Genomic DNA, 8,177 nt, shown 5'->3' on the forward strand with positions numbered 1-8,177 from the left:
AAAATATGAAACTTTCATCATAAATTTCTCAATTATATGTATTAATTGGTCTTCTTACTTCATATTTTGTAATTTTACAGGTCAAGAATTAAGATACAGTTTTATCATTTTAATCTTCCAGTGGAATAATGTAGTACAATAAGATTGCCACATAAGGAATTTTTCCCCTCCACGTGATCTAGACTAGATATTAACTGCAAAACAGGAACTATAAATTTTTCTTTCTTACTTTTCACTCTTATACTTGGACTATCAAAATGACTCGTAAATGACTCGTAGCTGAATTCCATGAGTCTCTTTACTGCGTCATCATCACTGCGGGCGTTATTAAACTTTCGAAATTCGCTAAATAATTATCATCAGATTTCGAACGCGTATAAAGGCGAGGTCGTCGACCGGCATGTTCTAATCTGGTAGGACCCGCTTCTCCGTTAATCGTATATCGCAAACCTGGCCATAACCGTTCTTCATTTCGTGCATACGAATCGATCGAAGTGTCAGCGTCCTCGAATTTTCGGGTTATCGAACAGCAAATTTGCCTCAATGCGTGTTTCAATATTTATAACTGATTTCTCTCCTCCACTGACAAATAATTTTTACTTCATATTTTATTTATTTATTTTTTTCTTTCACGATTGCTTTTTATTTATGTTTTGAATTGGAAAAAAATTAAATCTTTAAATTATAAAAATGTTAAACTACCGTTTCATTATATTCGCAACAAAAATTTATTATATTTATACATCAAGTATTGTTCAATGATTTTACATATGATGTTTATATATAATCATTTGTAAAAACAAGATTGATAACGTTATTTCGTAAGAATTTGATCAACCCGGTAATTACAAACTCTGTAAATTGTTTGCAAGCGAGTCAAGAACGTTGAAGAGATTTACATGCCGGATTTGTGGAAGATTCAATTTTGCCGCGAATAAGTCAAAGGACATTATGATTACAACACGACTGTAATGTACTTTTTTCTCAGAGCATATACGTGTGCGCATTGTTTAAGTATACTTAAATTGTTCTTTGCGCGCGTCTTTTTCCGCAATCTGCTTACTATACAGTACGTTCATCATCTACTGGTGTACTTCGTGCGACCCCAATCTAGCCTTAGGGAATTCCTTAGGAAAGTCGATGGCTATGGAAAGTCAAAGCAGCGAAGAGATGAAAGATGGTGATACAGCTGCGATTATATTATTGTTCGTTTGCATGCGCAATGCGTAAATTTTCTCACACTATCATGTTTTTTTTTCTATTATTGTTGTACAATTATACTCTCTTGTGCAACTTTAATCGATTGATTAATTAACGAGTTAATTCACTAGAGACTAATTGATTCAGTAAGCAAGGATTAAAAAACGGCACAATTTTTCGTTAAATTTTTCTTAAGTGTTCCTTAATTGCACCGTAATTAAATTAAAGACTAAAGAAATCGTTATATCACCCATAAAAATACGTTCTTTTACTCATGTCAATTACAAAAAAATAAAATTATCAAGCAAATCGGAGAAAAATTATCAAATGTTTTAATGACAACTAGGCTGAACATTATAAGATAACTCTTAAAATATTTGATAATAAAAATAAAACTTAATGCCATTATCATTGTATGTCAAATACCTTTATCTCTGTTTTTATTAAATATATATTTTTTTCAGCAATTTTATTCTCCGTTCCTTACATCAAGTCTTTCTCCCGTAACGAAATATATGTTGTGAAATTTGTATAACTATTAAAAAAATGATATGATAATAGCTTGCAACGAGTAGGTCAGTGCGCATTGCATTGTGCTACGATACATTCAAATGAAGATATCATAATGCATGTGGTGTCGTTTGCCACTTTTCCATCTAATAGTGCCCTTTACTCCACTTTCTTTATAGACTTTATAGAAAGTTATCATCTGTACAAAATAAATGCTTGGCGAGAAAATACCATAATTTTTTTTCATGTAATTTAACATCAAAAATATATAAATTTTTAATACGACTAATCTGTCCAAAATAATAAACGTTTAAATGCATAATCACCATATTGTGAACTCATAAAATATACAGAATGTTTTATTAAACGTATCTCTAACTTCTTCATAACTTCTATAAATATTAGAGGATATTGACTTTAAAATAGAGCCATTTTCATAATTGCAATAATACTGAGTGTTTATGCTGACGTAAAATGTCTAAAATGACACGATTAGTCTCAAAGATCGAGTTCCTCATTGCATGCTTTCTCTAGTAATCAGAGTACAAAGCGTACCTATTATTAATCAAATCGTTGAAAACTCTCATTAACCCCGTCACTATCGCAACTAGTATAAATACTTTTAAATGCCAAATAGTAAAAATGATAAAAAATTTCTAATCCTTTTGTTTTTAATTGGATACTCTCACCAGGATCATATTTCATATTCACTTTATTCCCTTTAGTCGGCAATTTTTACAAAATAAATCTGCCATACAATCCAAAAAGAGGTCACTTTAAAGAAATTTACATTATTATGATCTTTACGGCTTTCAATTAATTAGAGAACAAACGATTCTTAAAGGATTCGATATTTTTCGAGATAAAAGCATATTTGTATAAATTTGCATATATATATATATATATATATATATATATATATATATATATATAACTTTATTTGAGAACAAATATTTATGTTGCTTTTATTTGAAATAATCTGAAAAATCTTTAATAAAAAATACGGACTTTAATAAAATTAATCAACATTTAATTTAAAACGATGTATACGTATTGTATAATATTGGGAATTTCATAATTATACACTTCATATGACCCATCTGTTTTAAAAATATTGTAAGCCGAGTCTTAAGATTTTTTACGTTTAGTCGATCCATCGTAAATTCAAAATTGAAATAAAAAATTTGACTTACATCATTTTAATTAAAATGGTTCGTTAATGTCGATTTCTAAAAGTCATTATCACTGTTATATCCGGGTCTTATACAGTTACTCTTGGTGTAGCGATATGATTAAAAAGAGATGACGTTGGCGCGTTCAACATGTACAAAAAAATCTTTCACAATTCTACGAATCCAGTTGAATATGATAAGACTACGAGAATCATCGCTTTCTCTTCTGGGCTTATGCCGATTGACGGCATGCTTTCAAAGATTTTTAAAAAGGAAGCTACTGTAACACTGGTTTCTTCTCAATGAAAAATCCGTTTTATAAAGAAAACAAAATTGACAAACTTGTTAGTCTTATGAAACACAATAATCCGTACAACTAATAAAAGCTTGTTAAAATACTATTCGTTAAAATACTATACAAATTGCGATTTGCTTCGCGAAATTCATAATGTCAGATATAACTATAATGGGATACAACGCGCAATGACGCAAAATGATGTTTTTATATGATGAAGTCCTGCGGGCATTAACATAGCATAGACTGTAGCATGCAGGTAACAGATGCAAGACCGTTACCGTACTCGGTTTCGATTCCCCAGCAGATAATGCGTACAGTTGCCCGCACTCTGTTGCTGAATTTATTCATCTGAGACAGTATTTCTTCGTAAAGCGAACAAACGAATAACTGTACGTAAGAGAGGTACTTTTCTTCCTTTTAACACGTAAATGCAAAAACCAAGTTATCTTCTCAATTAGAAATTGCATGCGATATTTTATCTATAAAAATTTTATATTTTGATGTAAATGTTTATGCATAGAAAATAAATTATTGTAAAAATATATTACTTTTTTTTAATTTTAAATTAAAGTCTTTTATTTCTGCACAATTTCCATTAAGATAAAATTTAAAAATTCCTTGATTCATTCTAGCTCTCTTGCAATAGAGAAAATTTCTTCTTTTTTCGGATTATATATACAAAATCTAAATAAGCAATCCAGTAAGACCAATTAATAATTTCAAACAATCTTAAAATCTGATATAAATAAGCATTAACTTGGCGATAAAAGACTATTTGTATATTTTTTGCATTATTTTTATTACAATTCGCTTTTCTTAATATTTTATTTATTTGATATTTTATCAAAGAAGAATATAAATGAAGAATATTAATTCCTCTACAGTCTCTATTGTCAAGAATAATTAGCAATATTATTAATGCGATGTAGCATTTTTAAAGAAGTACAACTAAATCCAAAGTAAACATATTATAAAACTTTAATTTCTGAACTTTAAAAAATTAATAATATAATCTAAAATTAAATTAAAAATATTGATATTAGAATTATTATTAATAATATTATTCTGATTATCTCTATTATTATTTGGACCTTTTAAAAGTATTAAAACACACTTTTAAAACTTTTATAACACACACATATGGGTTTCCAATTACATAGCTCGCCTAAACATAAAATAAGACTTATAGAAGAGAACTTAAGAATTTATCAATGTCAGATTGTTGGAAGATTCTTAAACTAATGTTAAAGAATCGAAGCTGGTATTCCAAAAGCTGCAATTAAATTTTCTGTTTCCATTTATGTTAAAAGTAGAACTGCAATATATATATATATAGTAGATGACATCGAGCCGTTCACACTCTTAGAATCAGTTAACTTGTATCTGATTGTGAGACCAAGTCGATCGAAAATGACGAAGTGAAACTCGATACGGTCAGTAACAATATTGAAGAACACATAGGATCACAATATTGTCAGCCCACAATGGGAGAATGTCACGACAGAATAAATCAAAGTTAAAAAAAAAATATGTCATATGTGAGTCATACGGTCGACTTACGTGTATCGCTTTCTCCGTTCTGATAATCGTCAATGTTCAGGGATAGATACGCGTCATCGCTGAGATCTTTGTCAATTTCCTTCGACCTCGTTTTATGTGCGGCCTTCTCACGCCTCGCGAAAAGAGACGCGATTTTCACGCTTCACTGGAAATTCTGCGCGCTGGGAATAGAGCCAAGATCTTGTTTAAAAAAAAAAAGAGAGGCATAATTGATGCGCGAGATGCGTCACATCAGTCGAGAAGTTTCACTATCCTTCCACGACGAATGCAGAAGTAGGTCTCGATGGAAAGGTGCAATGACCCGATTTGTTCAATTTATAATATACTACGTAATGACGTAGAATTTCAAACCTTAAATGTGATTATTACATTTAAGGAATATCTACTAAGGAAACTCAAAGAATTCGTAAACAATTAAGAATCATTTTAAAAATAAAAAAAAGATACTTTTATTGCCACAGATCATAATAAGGTAAAATATAATTTGATAGTACATATTTACGTTTATTATTATATAAATTATCCATATATTAGCTACGTGTTTAATGAAAAATAAAAATAAAATTATTTTCTTTCATATGTGTGTACATGTATTGATTTATTATTTTTTTAATCAATTTCATCTAATTACTCGCGCGGTGCTGTTAGAATTTTATAAAGATTTGTAGTTAAAGATAGATTAGATTAAAGATAAAAGCAATTTTTTATTGTAAGAAAGTCGAAATAAAACAAGAAATTTCTAGATAGAAATTGTGCAAAAATAAAAGATATAGCTATAATAAGACTAGAAAAAACGGTGGAGTACATTTACAATATCAACCTGCAGAATATATAATATACAAAATATTAATTGATATGCAATCATAGAAATTTGTCATTAATAAATTAATATATATAGAAAGAAAGTTACATGTAGAGGAGAAATTTCGTCGATAAAATATGTTAACTACAACGCGGACGGAAAAAAAAACATTATTTTATAATATCTTATAAAAGCCGTCATTTTTTCTATGATCCGTCGCAGATCATTCGACTAATTTGAATAGTATCATTAGTATCAGACAAGCAGCTTTGGTCAATGACTTCGAAATCGGCAACTAGCGAAGAGGAACGCCGAAGGCGACGGCGCGCGGTGCAGCAGATAGTTTCACCGTGTTAAATTAACCGAACACCGATCAAATCGATCGAAACGGGATAATGTCCGAAGAATGTGGCGCGCTGTGAAAGTTCTGCCCCTTGAAAAGGTTGAGATGGAGGGAACATCATCCTTGATATGCATTATGCAATGTGCATACGTGATCGCTACACTCACAATTAGTCGCAGAACATTGCATATCGGATGGAAAGGCGCGAGATGCAGTTACATCTCTGTGGTGTTACCAAATCATTAATGATTGCAATTCCATTTGATGATTTATTACGAAAGTCACACAATTTTGTTTCTGTCGATTAGTCTAAATAACTCGAGCGATCGCTAAATAAGTTCTAATTAATTCCGCAATAATTGTCGATTGATAATTGCATGTTGTAAAATAATAAATTTTGCGATTTATGTATCAAGAGTAAATACAAACTATACTTTCTTTAACAAATAAGAATTAGCTTTTCTTAACAAATTACATTCTTTTACAATCGCGCCCCAGTAATTTCTTACATTTATTGCTTATATATTCAATATAAAATTAATAAAATTAGCAAAAACATAATTTGTTTTATTTCAAAAACAAAGTTCATCATATTGTTTATTTGAAATTCCTCTAAAGTATTATATTTTAAAGATCTCACACTATTTTATTTTCTATTACAGTTTTTTGTTAAAATAAAAATTTATGAAATAATTCGTTCTTTATGGATCGATAACATGAATTCTGATTAAATCATATTTCTCCTAATTCTTTATTAAATAGATTGTACTTTCATTATTTTGTTAATAGATAAATCTTTATCGGATATCTATTTTCTAATTTGAATATTATTATATACTTTAATTGATAATTAACAAGTATTAATAATTAATTGATTTAAAAATATAATTTATAATGTTAGAATTTTTTACGGTTCTTAAAGAAAATTTCGTGTGTCCATTCATCAAGCCTGATTAGACAAAATCTCTTCACCCTCCTCCTTTTTCATTCACGAATAGACAAATTTACTAGTTTTAAAAAATGAATTTGAAACTTTGAGATCGAAAATTTATTTTAAAATATACAATTGTGTGCCGAGATGCACGTTAAATGCTCAGGAAATGGCTAAATAATAAGAAACGATAGCGATTGTAATCGAATTTCACCTATTCCCACGGTTGTCTCCATATTCTGTCTGGCATTAATAAAATTGATCTTACCTTTCTTTCACGTAAAGCTCTCTCAGCCGCCCGCAAGAGATCGAATCGTTGGTAATTTCTATCGATCGTCTTTGTCGGCGACGTTTCTTCGCATTTCCCAGAATTGTTATCGCCACTATTTCCGCTTTTGCTTTCACCGTTCCCGCAATGTTCGCGAAATGCGTTGTTTGCAGGAAAGCCGAGAAGAAACAATCCGTCATTTCCGCTTTTAATTCTACCTAAGGACATTATCAATGGAATTTAATTTACGTGCTATGAAACGTTACGCTATCCGTATAAGATCAAAAGATTCCGCTAACAAATATCATGCATGGATGAGAAAAGTTGAGACAATGCCACTATCGATTAAGAGATAACGACAGTTTAAATTTTATGAATGCAAGATTTACGAAGATTTACGTTGATATAAAGAAATGTGTGTGTATGCATATATTGTGTGCTGTTTTTCAATGTACAAGCATATTGCGTGAATAACATCTGATGATGCTACATTATCATTTATTCTTGTTTAATTTTTAAGCAAAATCTTTTTCAGATCTTTAGAAGCATATTATTGTATAATCAAACATCTATCAATAAATATATAAAGATGAGATAAACTACTATATAAACATGATTGTTAGAGTCCAATTCAAAAGTTTATTTGAAAGAGGTATATTTCTGTTATATATATATATACTTACAAGTTCACGAGTGCAACGGTTTTTCAAGATCCAGCTTCCGTTCGCAACGACATTCACGATGCTCTACGCACAAAGTTCACAATAAATTACTCGACGGATCGAGACGAAAGTCTTTCATCTCTATTTAATATTTTCTATACACATACAACATGCGATATGATATCTTATTCCACTAACGCAGGAAGTAAATAAACATAATATTTTTAATATTTTCTATTATCACCGTGCGTTCGCCGAACAAGGTCAATGGTGACTAACGGCACGGCCGTTAAAAATGTAAACAAGAAGGTCAATGACGTAACAAAAATGACGTATAGACTGCCAGTAATGGCAATACTGCAAAACTATATGCATACACATATCTAGGGACATGAATGCTTTAATTTTAATATATGAATCAGGCGCATTTA

General features: G+C 30.1%; 1 protein-coding gene across 1 annotated transcript in view; it reads right to left on the reverse strand.

Moving 5' to 3' along the window:
- LOC126849666 (uncharacterized) overlaps positions 1–7,920 on the reverse strand; it is a 41,479-nt gene extending 33,559 nt beyond the window's left edge. Inside the window, exons 1-2 of the mRNA XM_050591719.1 lie at positions 7,768–7,920; positions 7,085–7,302 (exon numbers count right to left, since the gene is read on the reverse strand). The gene's annotated coding sequence lies outside the window, so the exon portion shown is untranslated. The remainder of the gene's footprint in view (positions 1–7,084; positions 7,303–7,767) is intronic.
- Positions 7,921–8,177: the final 257 nt, after the last annotated feature.

This window comes from Cataglyphis hispanica, chromosome 5 (genome assembly GCF_021464435.1).
Source record: "Cataglyphis hispanica isolate Lineage 1 chromosome 5, ULB_Chis1_1.0, whole genome shotgun sequence".
Lineage (NCBI taxonomy): Eukaryota > Metazoa > Arthropoda > Insecta > Hymenoptera > Formicidae > Cataglyphis > Cataglyphis hispanica.